General features: G+C 38.2%; 1 long non-coding RNA gene across 1 annotated transcript in view; it reads right to left on the bottom strand.

Moving 5' to 3' along the window:
- Positions 1–18,555, bottom strand: part of LOC134484560 (uncharacterized) — an 80,976-nt gene that overhangs the window by 49,729 nt on the left and 12,692 nt on the right. The window contains exon 2 of the long non-coding RNA XR_010062011.1: positions 6,281–6,472. This is a non-coding gene — a long non-coding RNA (uncharacterized LOC134484560). The remainder of the gene's footprint in view (positions 1–6,280; positions 6,473–18,555) is intronic.

Genomic DNA, 18,555 nt, shown 5'->3' with positions numbered 1-18,555 from the left:
CAGTACAATGTCCAATTTTCTGAGGAACCTCCAGACTGATTTCCAGAATAGTTTTACCAGTCTGCAATCCCACCAACAATGGAGGAGTGTTCCTCTTTCTCCACATCCTCACCAGCATCTGCTGTCATCTGAGTTTTTGATCTTATCCATTCTCACTGGTGTGAGGTGAAATCTCAGGGTTGTTTTGATTTGCATTTCCCTTATGACTAAAGATGTTGAACATTTCTTTAGGTGTTTCTCAGCCATTCGGCATTCCTCAGCTGTGAATTCTTTGTGTAGCTCTGAACCCCATTTTTTAATAGGGTTATTTGTTTCCCTGTGGTCTACCTTCATGAGTTCTTTGCATATTTTGGATATAAGGCCTCTATCTGTTGTAGGATTGGTAAAGATCTTTTCCCAATCTGTTGGTTGCCGTTTTGTCCTAACCACAGTGTCCTTTGCCTTACAGAAGCTTTGCAGTCTTATGAGATCCCATTTTTCGTTCTTGATCTTAGAGCATAAGCCATTGCTGTTTTGTTCAGGAAATTTTTTCCAGTGCCCATGTGTTCCAGATGCTTCCCTAGTTTTTCTTCTAATAGTTTGAGTGTGTCTGGTTTGATGTGGAGGTCCTTGATTCACTTGGACTTAATCTTTGTACAGGGTGATAAGCATGGATCGATCTGCATTCTTCTACATATTGCCCTCCAGTTGAACCAGCACCATTTGCTGAAAATGCGATCTTTTTTCCATTGGATGGTTTTGGCTCCTTTGTCAAAAATCAAGTGACCATAGGTGTGTGGGTTCATTTCTGGGTCTTCAATTCTATTCCATTGGTCTATCTGTCTGTCTCTGTAGCAATACCACGCAGTTTTTATCACTATTGCTCTGTAATACTGCTTGAGTTCAGGGATAGTGATTCCCCCTGAAGTCCTTTTATTGTTGAGGATAGCTTTAGCTATCCTGGGTTTTTTGTTATTCCAGATGAATTTGCTAATTGTTCTGTCTAACTCTTTGAAGAATTGGATTGGTATTTTGATGGGGATTGCATTGAATCTGTAGATTGCTTTTGGTAAAATGGCCATTTTTACTATATTAATCCTGCCAATCCATGAGCATGGGAGATCTTTCCATCTTCTGAGGTCTTCTTCAATTTCTTTCCTCAGTGTCTTGAAGTTCTTATTTTACAGATCTTTTACTTGCTTTATTAAAGTCACACTGAGGTACTTTATATTATTTGGGTCTATTATGAAGGGTGTCGTTTCCCTAATTTCTTCCTCGGCTTCTTTCTCTTTTATATAGAGGAAGTCAACTGATTTATTTGAGTTAATTTTATACCCAGCCACTTTGCTGAAGTTGTTTATCAGCTTTAGTAGTTCACTGGTGGAACTTTTGGGATCACTTAAATATACTATCATGTCATCTGCAAATAGTGATATTTTGACCTCTTCTTTTTCGATCTGTATCCCCTTGATCTCCTTTTGTTGTCTGTTTGCTCTGGCTAGAACTTCAAGAACTATATTGAATAAGTAGGGAGAGAGTGGGCAGCCTTGTCTAGTCCCTGATTTTAGTGGGATTGCTTCAAGTTTCTCTCCATTTAGTTTAATGTTAGCAATGGGTTTGCTGTATATGGCTTTTACTATGTTAAGTATGGGCCTTGAATTCCTATTCTTTCCAGGACTTTTATCATGAAGGGGTGTTAAATATTGATAAATGTTTTCTCAGCATGTAATGAAATAATCATGTGGTTCTGTTCTTTCAGTTTGTTTATATAATGGATCACCTTGATGGTTTTCTGTATATTAATCCATCCCTGCATGCCTGGGATGAAGCCTACTTGATCATGGTGGATGATTGTTTTGATGTGCTCTTGAATTCGGTTTGCCAGAATTTTATTGAATATTTTGCGTCGATATTCATAAGGGAAATTGGTCTGAAGTTCTCTCTTTTTGTTGTGTCTTTGTGTGGTTTAGGTATAAGAGTAATTGTGGCTTCATAGAAGGAATTCGGTAGGGCTCCATCTGTTTCAATTTTGTGGAATAGTTTGGATAATATTGGTATGAGGTCTTCTATGAAGGTTTGAGAGAATTCTGCACTAAACCCGTCTGGATCTGGGCTCTTTTTGGTTGGGAGAACTTTAATGACTGCTTCTATTTCCTTAGGAGTTATTGTGTTGTTTAACTGGTTTTTCTGTTCCTGATTTAACTTCGATACCTGGTATCTCTCTAGGAAATTGTCCATTTCCTGAAGATTTTCAAGTTCTGTTCAATATAGGTTTTTAAAGTAAGATCTGATGATTTTTTGAATTTCCTCTGAATCTGTAGTTATGTCTCCCTTTTCATTTCTGATTTTGTTAATTTGGAGACACTCTCTGTGTCCTCTCGTTAGTCTGGCTAAGGGTTTATCTATCATGTTGATTTTCTCAAAGAACCAACTTTTGGTTCTGTTGATTCTTTCTATGGTCCTTTTTGTTCCTACTTGTTTGATTTCACCTCTGAGTTTGATTATTTCCTGCCTTCTACTCCACCTGGGTGTATTTGGTTCTTTTTGTTCTAGAGCTTTTAGGTGTCTGTCAAGCTGCTGACATATGCTCTTTCCTGTTTCTTTCTGCAGACACTCAGTGCTATGAGTTTTCCTCTTAGCACAGCTTTCATTGTGTCCCATAAGTTTGGGTATGTTGTATCTTCATTTTCATTAATTTTTAAAAGGTTTTAATTTCTTTCTTTATTTCTTCCTTGACCAGGTTATCATTGAGTAGAGCATTGTTCAATTTCCAAGTATATGTGGGCATTCTTCGATTGTTATTGAAGACCAGTTTCAGGTCGTGGTGGTCTGATAGCACGCATGGGATTATTTCTATCTTTCTGTACCTGTTGAGGCCAGTTTTTTGACCAATTATATGGTCAATTTTGGAGAAAGTACCATGAGGTGCTGAGAAGAAGGTATATCCTTTTGCTTTAGGATAGAATGTTCTATAAATATCCGTTAAGTCCATTTGGCTCATGACTTCTCTTAGTCTGTCGACATCATTGTTTAATTTCTGTTTACATGATCTGTCCATTGATGAGAGTGGGGCGTTGAAATCTCCTACTATTATTGTGTGAGGTGCAATGTGTGTTTTGAGCTTAATAAGGGTTCTTTTACGTGAGTAGGTGCCCTTGTATTTGGGGCATAGATATTTAGGATTGAGAGTTCATCTTGGTGGATTTTTCCTTTGATGAATATGAAGTGTCCTTCATTATCTTTTTTGATGACTTTTAGCTGGAAACTGATTTTATTTGATATTAGAATGGCTACTCCAGCTTGCTACTTCTGACCATTTGCTTGGAAAGTTGTTTTCCAGCCTTTCACTCTGAGGTAGTGTCTGTCTTTGTGTCTGAGGTGTGTTTCCTGTAGGCAGCAGAATGCAGGGTCCTCGTTGCGTATCCAGTTTGTTAATCTATGTCTTTTTATTGTGGAGTTGAGGCCATTGATATTGAGAGATATTAAGGAATAATGATTATTGCTTCCCGTTATATTCATATTTGGATGTGAGGTTATGTTTTTGTGCTTTTCTTCTCATTGTTTTGTTGCCAAGACGATTAGTTTCTTGCTTCTTCTAGTGGATAGCTTGCCTCCTTATGTATGGCATTACCATTTATTATCCTTTGTAGTGCTGGATTTGTAGAAAGATATTGTGTAAATTTGGTTTTGCCATGGAATATCTTGGTTTCTATATCTATGTTAATTGAGAGTTTTGCAGGATACAGTAACCTGGGCTGGCATGTGTATACTCTTAGTGTCCGTATGGCATCTGTCCAGGAACTTCTGGCTTTCATAGTTTCTGGCGAGAAGTCTAGTGTGATTTTGATAGGTCTGCCTTTATATGTTACTTGACCTTTTTCCCTTACTGCTTTTAATATTCTTTCTTTATTTTGTGTGTTTGGTGTTTTGACAATTATGTGATGGGAGGTGTTTCTTTTCTCGTCCAATCTATTTTGAGTTCTGTAGGCTTCTTGAATGTCTATGGGTATCTCTTTTTTTTAGGTTAGGGAAGTTTTCTTCTATGATTTTGTTGAAGATATTTACTGGTCCTTTGAGCTGGGAGTCTTCACTCTCTTCTATACCTATTATCCTTAGGTTTGATCTTCTCATTGAGTCCTGGATTTCCTGTATGTTTTGGACCAGTAGCTTTTTCCGCTTTACATTATCTTTGACAGTTGAGTCAATGATTTTTATGGAATCTTCTGCTCCTGAGATTCTCTCTTCCATCTCTTGTATTCTGTTGGTGAATCTTGTATCTACAGCTCCTTGTCTCCTCTTTTGGTTTTCTATATCCAGTGTTGTTTCCATGTGTTCTTTCTTGATTGCTTCTATTTCCATTTTTAATACCTACAACTGTTTGATTGTGTTTTCCTGGAATTCTTTTAGGGATTTTTGTGTCTCCTCTCTATGGGCTTCTACGTGTTTATTTATGTTTTCCTAGAATTCTTTTAGGGATTTTTGTGTCTCCTCTCTATGGGCTTCTACGTGTTTATTTATGTTTTCCTGGAATTCTTTCAGGGATTTTTGTGTCTCCTCTCTATGGGCTTTTACTTGTTTATTTATGTTTACCTGGAATTCTTTCAGGAATTTTTGCGATTCCTCTCTGTAGGCTTCTACTTGTTCTCTATGGGAGTTCTTCACATCTTTCTTGAAGTCCTCCAGCATCATGATCAAAAATGATTTTGAAACTAGATCTTGCTTTTCTGGTTTGTTTGGATATTCCATGTTTGTTTTGATGAGAGAATTGGGCTCCGATGGTGCCATGTAGTCTTGGTTTCTGTTGCTTGGGTTCCTGCGCTTGCCTCACGCCATCAGATTATCTCTAGTGTTACATTGTTCTACTATTTCTGACAGTAGCTAGACTGTCCTATAAGCCTGTGTGTCAGGAGTGCTGTAGACCTGTTTTCCTCTCTTTCAGTCAGTTATGGGGACAGAATGTTCTGCTTTTGGGCTTTTAGTTTTTCCTCTCTACAGGTCTTCAGCTGTTCCTGTGGACCTGTGTCTTGAGTTCACCAGGCAGCTTTCTTGCAGCAGAAAATTTGGTCTTACCTGTGGTCCCGAGGCTCAAGTTCGCTCATGGGGTGCTGCCCATGGGCTCTCTGCAGCGGCAGCAACCAGGAAGACATGTGCCGCCCCTTCTGGGAGCTTCAGTGCACCAGGGTTCCAGATGGTCTTTGGCTTTTTCCTCTGGCGTCCAAGATGTGTGTGCAGAGAGCAGTCTCTTCTGGTTTCCCAGGCTTGTCTGCCTCTCTGAAGGTTTAGCTCTCCCTCCCACGGGATTTGGGTGCAGAGAACTGTTTATCCGGTCTGTTTCCTTCAGGTTCCGGTGTATCTCAGGCAGGGGTCCTGCCACTCCTGCGCCCTCCTCCACGGGAGCCCAGAGGCCTTATACAGTTTCCTCTTGGGCTAGGGATGTGGGCAGGGGTGAGCAGTGCTGGTGGTCTCTTCTGCCCTGCAGCCTCAGGAGTGCCCACTTGACCAGGCGGTTGGGTCTCTCTCTCACGGGGTCTGGGAGCAGAGAGCAGCTGCTGTCACGCTTTTCATATGCTTCATGTGACCCAGTTGATAGCCTCCTTCATCTTATTCACAGATCAACAGGATGCAACTTTGCTTCAGAGCCTTCATGTCTGGCCACAGAAGCCACGAGAAAAATGTCACAGTCAACAGTGATAATGTAGCCATCCCAGGGCATTTCCTCCAAGTTTTACTTTCAACTGTATTATTTTTTGCAGATTATGCTACTCTTTCTAGAAGGTCATGATGTGGGAGAACATTTGGATGCTGCCCCATCCACAGTTTAGAGATTTCTTACATAGAATCCTTCTCTATACTTGCTTACAAACTAACCATTTAAGCACACAAACTGAAACACACACACACACACACACACACACACACAAACACAAACACAAACACAAACACAAACACGGTATACAGATAATAGAGAAGAGCTTATTGAAGAAAAGTTAGGTCAGTTGGTCTACTATATAAAATGGGAAGGGCTTTTCTAAAATCTATTACCCTAGAATGGAGGATGTGAAAATGGGAAAGAATTGTGAGTCGCGCTTTCCCCGCAACTTGGCCACATGAACAATGATGTATGAGACAATAGATCTGCATAGTCAAAGCCAAAGACCAGAAGCATACACAGTCAATTGAAGGTGAATACAGCTCATCTCTCTGATTCTAATGGAAGAGTTCAGTTGTTTCCCACACCTCTCCTGAAGAGTATTTCATTTCAGTCCAATGCTAGCACACTGAAGGATATTCAAGAACATACCTGACAGGTGATCTTTTGACCTAGGTTAATATAAACATGAAGCAAGAGTGTCAGCATTCCCAGAGCTCTGCTGAGCAGGGGGTGCTGATTTCCTCTGGATCACTTAGTAATGCTTCAGAAATCCAAGAAGTCAGCCTTCTCAGACTTATTCACAGCTGCACATGTGGTATCTTGTCTTCACAACACCATAGCCTGTAGATACAGAAACCAGGATGAAAACTGCAAACTTCACCAGCCTACATTTCTTTGACAGATGCCCAGAATCTCTGATAGGTCTCTCTAGATCCACGACTATAGATAGGCATGCCTTGTAGGGGTATAACATGGTTGTTTAGTTTCCCCATCTACTGTTCAGAACACGTAGTGAAGTCAGTAAGGAGCCAGTCCTTGTTTTAGTTTACTAACTGACAGTTCTTCACTGTAGTAGAAAACTGCCTGCCAAAGGACACTTTTAGGACAAAACCGCAAGGAACAGATTTGGAAAAGGTCTATATCAATCCTCCATCTGATAGAGGGCCATAACCAATACATACAAAGAACTCAAAATTTAGACTTCAGAGAGATAAATATCCCTATTAAAATTATATTCCAGAACTAAACAAAGATTTCTCAACTGAAGGAAATCAATTATCTGAAAAGAACGTAAAGAAATGGTCATCATAGAAATGTAAATGAAAACAACTCTGAGTTTCCACCTCACAAAGTCAGAATGACTGTAATAAAAAAACTCAGGAGACAGAAGATGATGATAAGGATGTGAAGAAAGAGGAACACTCCTTCTTTGTTGGTTGGATTACAAACTGGTTGAAACATTCTGGAAATCAGTCTGCAGGATCCTTAGAAAATTGGACATTGCAGTAACTGAGGTCCAAGCCATACCACTCCTGGTCATATACCGAAAAGAAGACATACAAAAAAGACACATACAGAACAATGTTCATAGCAGCCTTATTTAAAATACCCATAGGCTGGAAAGAACCCAGATGGCATTCATCAGAGAAATGGATACAGAAAAATATGGTACATCTACACAATGGACTACTAATCAGCTATAAAACAATGATTACAAGAAAGACATAGACAAATGGATTGAACAAGAAAATATCATCCTGTGTGAAGCAAACAAATCACAGAAAAACACACATGGTATGCAATCACCAAACGTGTGTATTGACCCAAAAGCTCAAATTACTCATGATACCATCTACAGACCACTAGAAGGTCAAGAAAAGGAACCCAACTTATGCTTGCTTCAGTCCGTTTTAGAAAGGGGAAAAATATCTATGAGTTTACAGCAGATACTGAAGGAATATAAGAATATAAGATTGATATGAATATAGTATTGATGAAGCTAAGAAGTACATGCTGACAGGAAACAGATTTAGATCTTCCCTGAAAGACATAGCTAGAGCATGTCAAATACAGAAGTGAATGCCAGTGGCAAACCAGTGCACTGATCCAGACCTCCTGTTGGTAGATTTTGAGAAAGGTTTACAAGAACTGAAGGAGATTTCAAATCCCATAAGAACTACAATGCCAATGAACCAGAGCTTTCTGGTTCATTCAAACCAATATTCAAATCTGTACATGGAAAGACCTAAAGATCCAACTGCATATGTGGCAGAGGATGGCCTTGTTGGGCACCAATGTAAGGAGAAGCCGATTGTACTCCATTGGTTTGACTCCCAGTGAAAGAGAATGACAAGGGGCAGTAAGGGGAGTTTATAGAAAAAGGGGAGGATACTAGTTAAGCTCTATGGAAAGGAACTTGGGAAACGAAATAACATTTGAAATGTAAATATGGAAATATCCGATTAAAAACTCATTAAAATTTCCTGAAAAAAAATAAGAAATAAAGGAAGGAAAAGGAATAAAAACTTACTGACTCAGAAATCTTAAGGGTAACTGTTAGGGAATGCTACTCAGAGTAATAGTAGTGAAAAGAGTGAGATGATGAAGTCTCAACTAGAAGCAATTCTCCTTCCCAGATATCAGTTTCAGACACAAACTGCACTAAAGGAATCCAAAGCATGGAGGAGTTTACACTGAACTGAGGACACAATACTTGCCTTTGCCTTCTTCCTTAGCACCTTTTTGTTCTGGGCACAAAGAAATGCCTTGAGCTCTCAGGAAAACTACTTTGTCCTTCCCAAGACTTAGCTTTTAGAATAAAGAAATTAATGATATAAACTCAATAACTTCCAGGAACCATTATAGGCAGGGAAGTCTACATACTTTGAGAGGCTCCCAGCTACTGATTCCTATATGTGGAAGGCTATGCTTTAGGCTATCTCTTTGAGGAACCCAGTCAACCCCTAAGCAGGACTCACTGAGCTTTACCAAGGAGCACATATTTGTTCTTTTTATACCAAGACAGAAGGCCAGCTTCCTTCTCCCTATCCCTCCACCTTGATCTTCTCTCTCACAAATGGCTGTTTACTTTGAATTATAGGCCAATTAGTAAACCCTAGAGGTAGAGGTACTTAAGGAATATCTGAGAGGCAGTTAATGTCACGACAACACTTGTGACATCACAGAAGAATCTACTACTCTCCAGGTTACAAGAGATTTTTCGTTGAGGTCTTAATGGTGATGTGACTGAGAACTGCCTTGTCCTACCTGCTAAACAGCTTTCCTTACATTGACCAGATTAGAGGGTGCCCTTTCCAGGAGTGTCTCCTGTGACACAGTGGAAACCTTTACATACATCTCTCTAAACCTAGAGACTTCTCTTTCCTTCATTAGTGGTTACATATTCTGAATGGAGATAGTCAGGGGCTTGTTACTGGTAGAAAAAATTAGGAACATGGAGGGGAAGAGATTCTTCTAGATAATATTTTTAATCCCAGTCAATTTCTGTGACATACAAATCAATTTTCTAGGTTTTCTCTGTTTCCTATGGCCAGTGTTTTTCCTACAGACCTTTAAATGAATGAATATTTTACTACATTTTCCAATTTTACATTCCTTGATAGTGAACTTTATATATATTTCTGAATGTTTACTCAAAAATTCCATTTTCCAATTTCATTATTTTGCAATTGTTTTGGAACAAAAGTGGGCCCAGTTTTAGAGTCATTATAACAGTGTAAGTATTGTGTTCCCATTTCAATGATAAACTCCCAAATCCACATTTTATCCAAAAATTACCAGACATCAGGAAAGCAAAGGACAACATGAACTATTGAATGTGTTTCTGTAGTCCCATTAGACATCAGTTCTCTAATATCTACCTTCCTGTGTTACCAGGGACAGACTTGAGGGTTTTGGATATTTTACCATGATTCTTTTTTCAGTCCAACCCTAAGATTCAGGAAGATGGGCAAGGAGAGGGATGGCTTTAGGTCCATGGAAACATCAACTTCAATAGGTTCATAAGAACAGGAGGGAGTATATTTGACACTGTAATTTTTGGATTCTAAATTCTTGACCTAGATCTGCTTATTCATGCTAAATTTCCAAATAACCTCATAGCTGTAAGGACCATCAAGAATATATATATATATATATATATATATATATATATATATATATATATATATAATTTCATCCAACAAAATTAGATAAGAATGATTAAGCTTAGAAGTGCATGCTGAGAGGAACCAGGTATAGAACTTTACACAGTGACCCAGCTAGAGCATGCCAAATACAGAATTGAATGCTAGTGGCAAACCAGTTAACTGAAAACGGACCTCATTTTGGTAGATTTTGAGAAAGGATTACAAGAGCTGAAGGGGCTTTCAATCCCATAAGAACAACAATGCCAATGAACCAGAGCTTTCTCTTACCAAACCAATATTCAAAGACTGTACATGGACAGACCTATGGCTCCAAAAGCGTATGTAACAGAGGATGACCTTATTGGGCACCAATGGAAGGAGAGGCCATTGGTCTTCCCTGGGATTGACTGCCTGTTCAAATGATTTTCAAGGTATAGTAAGTGGGGTAATAGAACAAGGGGAGGGGAACTGATAAGGGATTTTATGGCCAGGAAATTGAAAAAGGAAATAATATTTGAAATGTAAATATAGAAATATTCAATAAGAAAAGAATAAAATTTGCTAAAAAATAAAAAAAAATGAAAGAAATAAAAGAAAAGAAAAGTGCCAACTAATCACACTTATTGACTCAGAAATCTAAATGGTCTTGTCAGGGAATGATAATCAGAGTAATACAGTCGAAAGTCTGATGTAATGAAGTCTCAACTAGAAGCAATTTTCTCTCCCAGATATCAGTTTCAGACACAAACTGCACTCTAGGAATCCAAAGCCTGGAGGAGTTTAAATTGAGCTGAGGACACAATACTTTTTGTTTCCATCTTCCTTAGGAACTTTTCCTTCTGGGCAGAAAGAATAGAATCCATGAGCTCTTAGAAAATCAACTCTGTCCATCCCAGTACCTGACATTTGGAATATAGATATTAATGATATAAACATCTCTGATTTCCAGGAACCATAGCCAGCAAGTAAATCTAGATGCTACTGAGTGGATCCAGGCTCCAGCTTCCCACGTGTGGAAGGCTGAGATCAACACCATCTCTTCAATGAACCATAACTATTCTGAGAGAGCATTCAGTGAGCGTTCCATGGACTACATATTTCGTCGATTTTTTAAACTAAAACAAAAGGCCAGCTTCATTCTCTCCATCTCTGATCTCTTCTTCTTCTTTGTTCACCTCCCAAATGGCTGTTTACTCTGAATTAGAAGACAATTAGTAAACCGTAGAGGTACTGAAGGAATATCTGAGAGGCAGAGCAGTCACAACAACACCTGTGACATCACCGAAGAACCTAAGACTCTTCTGGATAAAGAGATTTTTCAGGAAAAGCCTAATGGTGATGTCACTGAGAACTGCCATGGCCTTCCTGCAGAACAGCTTTCCTTACATTGACAAGATTAGAGGGTGCCCTTTCCAGGAGTGTGTCCTTTGACACAGTGGAAAAGATTACATACTACATCTCAATAAAGAAAGTGACTTCTCTTTGCATCATTAGTGGTTACATGCTCTGAATGGCGAAAGTTAGTTAGGGACTTGGCATGGGTAGAAAAGATCTAGGAACTTGGAGTGGAGGAGAATCTTCTGGATAATAATTTTATTCATTGGATCATTCCTGTGAAATACAGTTCAATTTCCTAGGTGTTTTCTGTTTCTTAAAGGACAGTATTTTCCCAACAGACCTTTAATTGAAAGAATATTGTATGACATTTTCTTACTGTACATTCCTTCATAGTGGACTTTACATAGATTCCTGAATGTGTATTCAAACATTCTGTTTTCCAATTCAATATTTTGCAATGATTTTGGCAACAAAGAATGTCCAGCTATAGAGTGAATATAAGATTAATATTGTTTACCTCTTCGAAATGATAAACTCCCAAATCCTCATTTTATCCAAAATTTATCAGACATCAGTAAAGCAAAGGACAATATGGACTACCTAACGTGGTTCTGTAGTCACATTAGATATCAGTTCTCAAATATCTTCCCACGGCCAGACTTGAGGGTTTTGGATGTTCTACCATGATCTTTCTTCAGGGCAAATATAAGATTCAGGAGGATGTGCTGGGAGAGGAATTGCTTGAGGTCCAGTGAAACCTCAACTTCAATAGGTTCAAAAGAACAATAGGTAGTCTATTTGGCATTGTCATTTGTGGATTCTATATTCTTGACCAAGTGGCACAGAATCCACGTTAACATTCCATGAACCCTCATAGCGTTAGGAGACAACAAAAGTGTGTGTGTGTGTGCGTGTGTGTGTGTGTGTGTGTGTGTGTGTGTGTGTGTATATATATATATATATATATATATATATATATATATATATATATATATATATATGCATGCCACCAAAACTAGAGAAGATTGATGAAGTTAAGAAATGCATTCTGCCAGGAACCGGGTGTAGATATTGCCTGAAAGACACAGCTAGAGCAGGTCAACTATATACATGAATGCTAGTGGCAAACCAGTGAACTGAAGACGGACCTCTTGTTGGAACATTTTGAGGGAGGATTACTAGAGCTGAAGGTGCTTTCAACACCATGAAAACAACAATTACAATGAATTAGATCTTTCTGGTACTAGACCAATATTCAAAGAATGTGCATTGACAGACCTATGGCTCCAACTGCATATGTGGCAGAGGATGGCCTTGTTGTGCACCAATGGAAGGAGAAGCCCTTGGTCCTACCTAGGTTTCTCTCTCAGTTCATGGGCATGCCAAGTGGCCTTAAGGGGTATTAAATAATTGCAGAAACTGCACATACTGTGGCCATATTCCGGTATTCAGGACACAAGGAAATTAATTTGATTAATCATAGGTATGCAAGGAGATACTTCAGGAGAAGAAGAGGAAAGGGAACTTGGGCCTGACTGAGGCACAGCATGAGTTCACCAATCCTAAAAAGAAAGAGGAGAGATGTAGTTCTTCCTCATCTTAAAAAATGTGTAGAATCGTTTTAATGTTTTTTCTCTCCAAGCTTGGTTACTGGAAGATTGATATAATTTATTAATTTTTATTTACATTATAATTGTTGTTCCATTTCCCTGTTTCACCTCCAGGAACCAAGTATCTCATCCTTCTTCCCCTGATTCTATGAGCGAGCTCCTTACCCACCTACCCACCTACTCCCTCCTGCCTCCATTTCCTGACATTCCCCTACCCTGGGACATTGAGCCTTGACAGGATAAGGGACCTCTCCTTCCAGGTCGACCTCTGCTACATATGTGACAAGAGTTATAGGTCAATCCCTGTGTACTCTTGGGATGTTGGTTTGGTTCCTGTTATTTCCTGTGGGAAGGTTATTTTTAAAGTTGTCACAGATATAATTTTAAGGAATCAAGTGCAAACGAGAGAGGAATGTGTCGTTATAAACCTAAGCACACATCTATGGAAGGAAACTAATTAGAATGGCCAGGAGTTCTTATGATGCCCTGCCATACTTTTCCAGATTTCCAGTGTTTTTTTTCCCCTGAACTCAGCCATTTAACCTTAAAGGAAGGCCATTCTAAAAGAATCCATACACACCTCCTTGTGGTTTTCAGGAAATAATAAAGATAATATCCCCAAGGAGTGAATGGCTTTTTAGTTTTAATAAAAAAATCTCAATTCACAGTGACAAATAACGGAATGGTCAGAAGAGACAGAGATGGACAACACATAAACAAATAAATGAATATAAGGAGACAATAAATGGTGGCTACAACAAAATCATGCACTTGGGAAAAGTGTCATTTGGAGACATCTCCCTAGAATCTTGATGTCTGTTAGAGGCAGTAAAAATGGCCATCACTATGTGTTCAACAGAAGGTTTTAGATCCAGTATTACTTCTAAAAGTAACAAAATACATGAAAATTTCTATAGGAAATGTAGACCAGGGTATCACAGGTCCCTCAATCACTCTGTAGAGTTTCTTTATCTTGGTTCCCTGTGGAATGCCTCAGGTAGCACCTTGAAAAAAACCTACACACATCAGGGTCATAGTACATGATGAAATGTATAATTTGCTCAAACTGGTTACAATTTCAAAAAGATAAATCTATGGCTTCACGATATTACAGGGTAAAATCGAAAGACCACTCAGAATGACCAAGGCTTGTAGGGAAATATTTTAGGAAGACTAACTCTAAATGCAAATTACCAGATTCAGTTTTAAAGAAAAAGTATACAAGAACAAAAATGCATCCTATTTGGCTAATGCTGGGGGAAACAAGAAAGTTTAACAAGAGTCAAGAACATGCGGTCAGCTAGGTCAACTTCAACTTCTCAGTTTCTAGAAAAGAGTTGGGTTCTCTGCCAGAAACATTATCAGGCCAGTTGGTAGAAATGAGAGACAGCTTGCACTTGGAAAAGATGGAGAGATGTTTGTCCTCATAGCCAATGTAAAAAGAAAATAGTCAAACTCGTGCAGAATGACAAAGGGTGCAAACCCATCAGGCATGGAGATTGGTATCTAATGAGGTGCTTCTGTTGGGGGAAGAAAATAAAACAGGGTAGTGAAGAAGGTATTTATAAATACAACCTAAGGTTGTATTTACACATGGTTGTCTATATAACCATAACTAGAGTAGAAAATGATTAATAATTGAAATCAATAATTCCTTCATATTTTGTTAATAAAGTGTTTCTATAGATTTTTGTGTTTTCTTTCCTCCATTTATTTATCATGCAATATAATATCAATTAAGACAATACAATCATTTTCATATTCATTTCAAATTTGAGATACTAAAAGAATGTGCCATGAAACCAAATGCACCTATTCTAAATGTATAACGTGTTTGACATTGTGGAATTGATAATTATATCACATTCAGTATAACTATGACCTGGTTAAATATATAATGCATTTCTATTTGTAAGTAGGATCATTCTATTTTATCAAGGCACCATTATAATCTGGTTATTATTTTCATTTACAAATTATTCACAATATAGGAAAATATGATGTTGTCTCAAGTTGACAAGAAGTAGACTCGTGATGGCTATTTTCGGTTGCCTACGTGAATGCAACAGGAATTATCTAAAACCATAAAATAATTGGCATATCTTTGAAGCACTTCTGGTTTCATTCAAAGTGACAAGATCTACTTCTAGTCTGAATATGTAAAATACAAAAACACACCATGAATCCAGATATTTAATCCTGCTACAATGTGGTCAATTCCTTCTATTGGAAGCCTATAGGAGGACAAGGAAGAAAGAAATGCTTGTTCTTCTCCTGCTTGGTCTGTCTTGATAGCAAGTTTATTTCATTACTGGCATTAAATCTTAATTCGAAAGAATGCCAAAACCACTGAAGACAACTTAAGACATCATTCTTGGTGACACAGCAATTGGAAGATTCTTGACCTTAACTTTCACAGCCAGCCATTGTTGGATTAGCTGTACCAGAGCCTGTAAGTCACTCAAATAATCTCTCCTCTCCCCATATGTGCACAAACACATACAGGCACACACACACACACACACACACACACACACACACAAACACACACACACATATATGTATATCTATATATGTATATATATGTATATCTATGTATATATATATGCATATCTCAGATCAATACTTCTCTGTCTGTTTATCTACCTACCATGATACCTAGATACCTAGACATATAAGTAGACACATAGATTAATATTAGGTTGTGTGAAATCGGTATAGACCCAGGATAGAGTAGGTGCCTCCAATCATGTCACTGGTACTTGGTGCTTAATTCTTCTCAATCCAAGATATCTGTTACTGCTGTGGAAGCAAACTTACTCCACAAATTAGTCCTCACTTACACAGGACATAAACAAAACTGTGTGTGAGTTTATAGGTATCTTAAGAATAAAGTTAAAGAATGCCAGTAAAGTATTTGGGTTTCAATTAAGCTTCATGCATTTAGACTCTGTCTTTAGCACTACATTTCAAGGCTTAAACGACGCTTGTGTTCCCTGAGGCCTACCGGCACAATGGACAACCAGGAAGACACTGCTTCAAGCACTTGCCAGCAAATCCCCTGAAAGCACACTCTGCAGGAGTAAACTACACCCTGAATCTTGCACTCCATTTTCTGATGCACAACTCTGACTGCTTTCATGGAGACCAGCTCTGACAAGGACTAACCAAGAAAGATCCTGACCCAATTCCTTGTGTAACAAGACCCCTTAAAGCACACTCAGGAACCTTAAATATCACCCCATTACCTAGGGTCCATTATCTGGAGAATAACTTCCACCTTCTTTGCTCTAGATTAATGTGGTAACTGGGTTCCCAAACAAAACCTATACTAGGTAACATAGAAACAATTTTAGGACCCAAAACCCAAGAGGCCGCATAGGCCGTAAAAACCTGTGGATAGACCCCTACTGGGTTTGAACTTTTGCAAGTAACCTGTGCTCTGGGACACTCAGAGCAGAAGTCAGAAAGAAAACAGGAATCAATGGAGTGGGGCATCCAAAAGCACTTTTCCAACAATGATAATCTCAGAAATCATCATGTAAATCCATAATAACTGCAAAACCAAGAGGGCTAAAGGGCAACATAAGATCACAATCAATAACACCCAGGGCAATTGGTATAACCATGTTCTAACTATACTAAAGCAGCCTGTTGAATATTAAATCACAGCTGCAGCAGAAAATGACCTTAAATCTAATCTTATGAAGATTCTAGCTAACTTTAAAGAAGTAATGAATAATCCCTGTAAATAAATATAGGAAAATAAAATCAAATGGGTGAAGAAAATGAATAAGATTGTTCAAGGCCTGAAAAGAAAAATAGAAGAAATAAGAAAAACATAAAATAAAGAAACCCTGGAGATGGAAACCCTACGTAAGAGAACAGAAACTATAGATGCAAACATCAACAAGAGAGTACAAGAGATGGGAGCAGCAATCACAGGCATATAAGACAGATGGAATTAATCTATCAGCAAAGATAAATATTAAATATAAAACCTCCGGGAAATATGGGACACTATGAAAAAAGAAAAAAACAAACAAACAAACAAACACACCTAAGTGCAATAGGAATACAAGGAGAAGATTCTCAGTTTGAAAGTCCAGGAACTATTTTCAACCAAGTAATAGAAGAAAACTCCCCTAAACCAATGGAAGAGATGTCCATGAATGTACATGAAGTTTACAGAACAAGAAATATGTTGGATTAAAAGAAAAGAAAACAAACAAATGTGTCCACATAATAATCAAATCTTAATATACAGAAAAATGATATTAAACGGTACAAAGAAAAAAGCCCAAGTAACAAACATAGGCAAACTTAACAAAACTATATTAATTTTTAACAGAAAGTCTAAAAGTCAGAAGGGCCTAGGCAGATATCTTACATACATTAAGAGAACACAGATATAGGAAAAGATCACCATGGACTAAAGCTGGCATTAAAAATCAAGGAAAAGTCTCTACAAACTCATGTAAATTAAACAACTTTTTACCGAATGACTGATGGCCTGGAGAGGACATACAGAAATTAAAGACATTCTAAAATTCAGTGAAAATGAAGGAGTAGCATACACAATCTCATGAGAAACAATGAGAGAATTGCAAAGAGGAAAGATCACTACAAAAATGGCCTTTCCAATGCAATCAGAGAGATCACATACCAGTAACTTAAAAACACAGGGAAGACCTCTACAAGAAAACAAACAAACAAACAAACAAACAAACAAACATGCCACAGGGGCAGTTATCAGAAGGCAGTTATCAAACTCAAGGCTGGAATCAATAAATAAGAAAAAAGAAGACAGTAATATTAAAAAGGGTCCCAAGAGTTGAGAAAATTAGCAACTTAGCCAATCTAATTCAAACGTGGAGGAACATTCTCCTAACTAACAAAAATGAAGGAAGACATAACGAGGAACAATGAGATAATTCAAAGAATCCTTAGGTTTTACTTCAAAAGCATATACTCGGGCTGGGGATTTAGCTCAGTGGTAGAGCGCTTACCTAGGAAGCGCAAATCCCTGGGTTCGGTCCCCAGCTCAAAAAAAAAAAAAAAAAAAAAAAAAAAAAAAAAAAAAAAAAAAAAAAAAAAAAAAAAAAAAAAAGCATATACTCCTTAACATTGGAAAATCAGAACAAAATAGTCAATTTCAAATTTAAATCAAGATCAGGTAAACAACTTGAATAAAGGTAAAGCCCCTAAGGAAATACAATCATTAAAAGTCTCCCAACTAAAAAAAAGGGTGCATAGCATGGCAGGTTAGAACACATGTGGGAATCCCCCTTCTCTAAGGTGAAGGATAAGGAGCAATGGAAGAAGAGCATGTGAGTGTGGGAATGGGATGAGAGGACTTGGGAAAGGCTGTAATCCAGATGCAAAGGGAACAGATGAAGGGAATTAAAACAAAGGAATTACTGGCCATATGACTTACTTCTCCCACAGATTTTCTTACTGTGTAGCAGTCTTCCTATCCCTAACTTATGTCCCTTGTCTCACACACCTGTGGGGCCCCCAGACATGGGCACAGAGCTGTGACACTGAAGAGCCTGGAGAAATATTTGTTGATTGTCTGCTGAGAAGGAGGCCAGCTGTAGAACACACCTCAAGTCATATTTTGATTTTCGCTGTCTAGAAACCTTCTAGGACACTTTTCGAAGCTGATTTCTACCAATTGTGGATGACAGAATCTTTTCTTCAGTCCTTTAAGGGGAGAAAATGCAAAGCTGGGAGTGGGTGGGAAAAGCTGCTGAATCCTGAGTGCAAGTTTTGTGTGGAGTTCCTCTACTTGCTTTCTGGTAAATCAGGGAAGAACCAGGCAAAA

The sequence above is a fragment of the Rattus norvegicus genome (assembly GCF_036323735.1).
Source record: "Rattus norvegicus strain BN/NHsdMcwi chromosome Y unlocalized genomic scaffold, GRCr8 chrY_unlocalized_1, whole genome shotgun sequence".
Classification (NCBI taxonomy): Eukaryota; Metazoa; Chordata; class Mammalia; order Rodentia; family Muridae; genus Rattus; species Rattus norvegicus.
The sequence above is the reverse complement of the archived record's forward strand: the minus strand, read 5'-3'. Positions and strand labels throughout refer to the sequence as shown.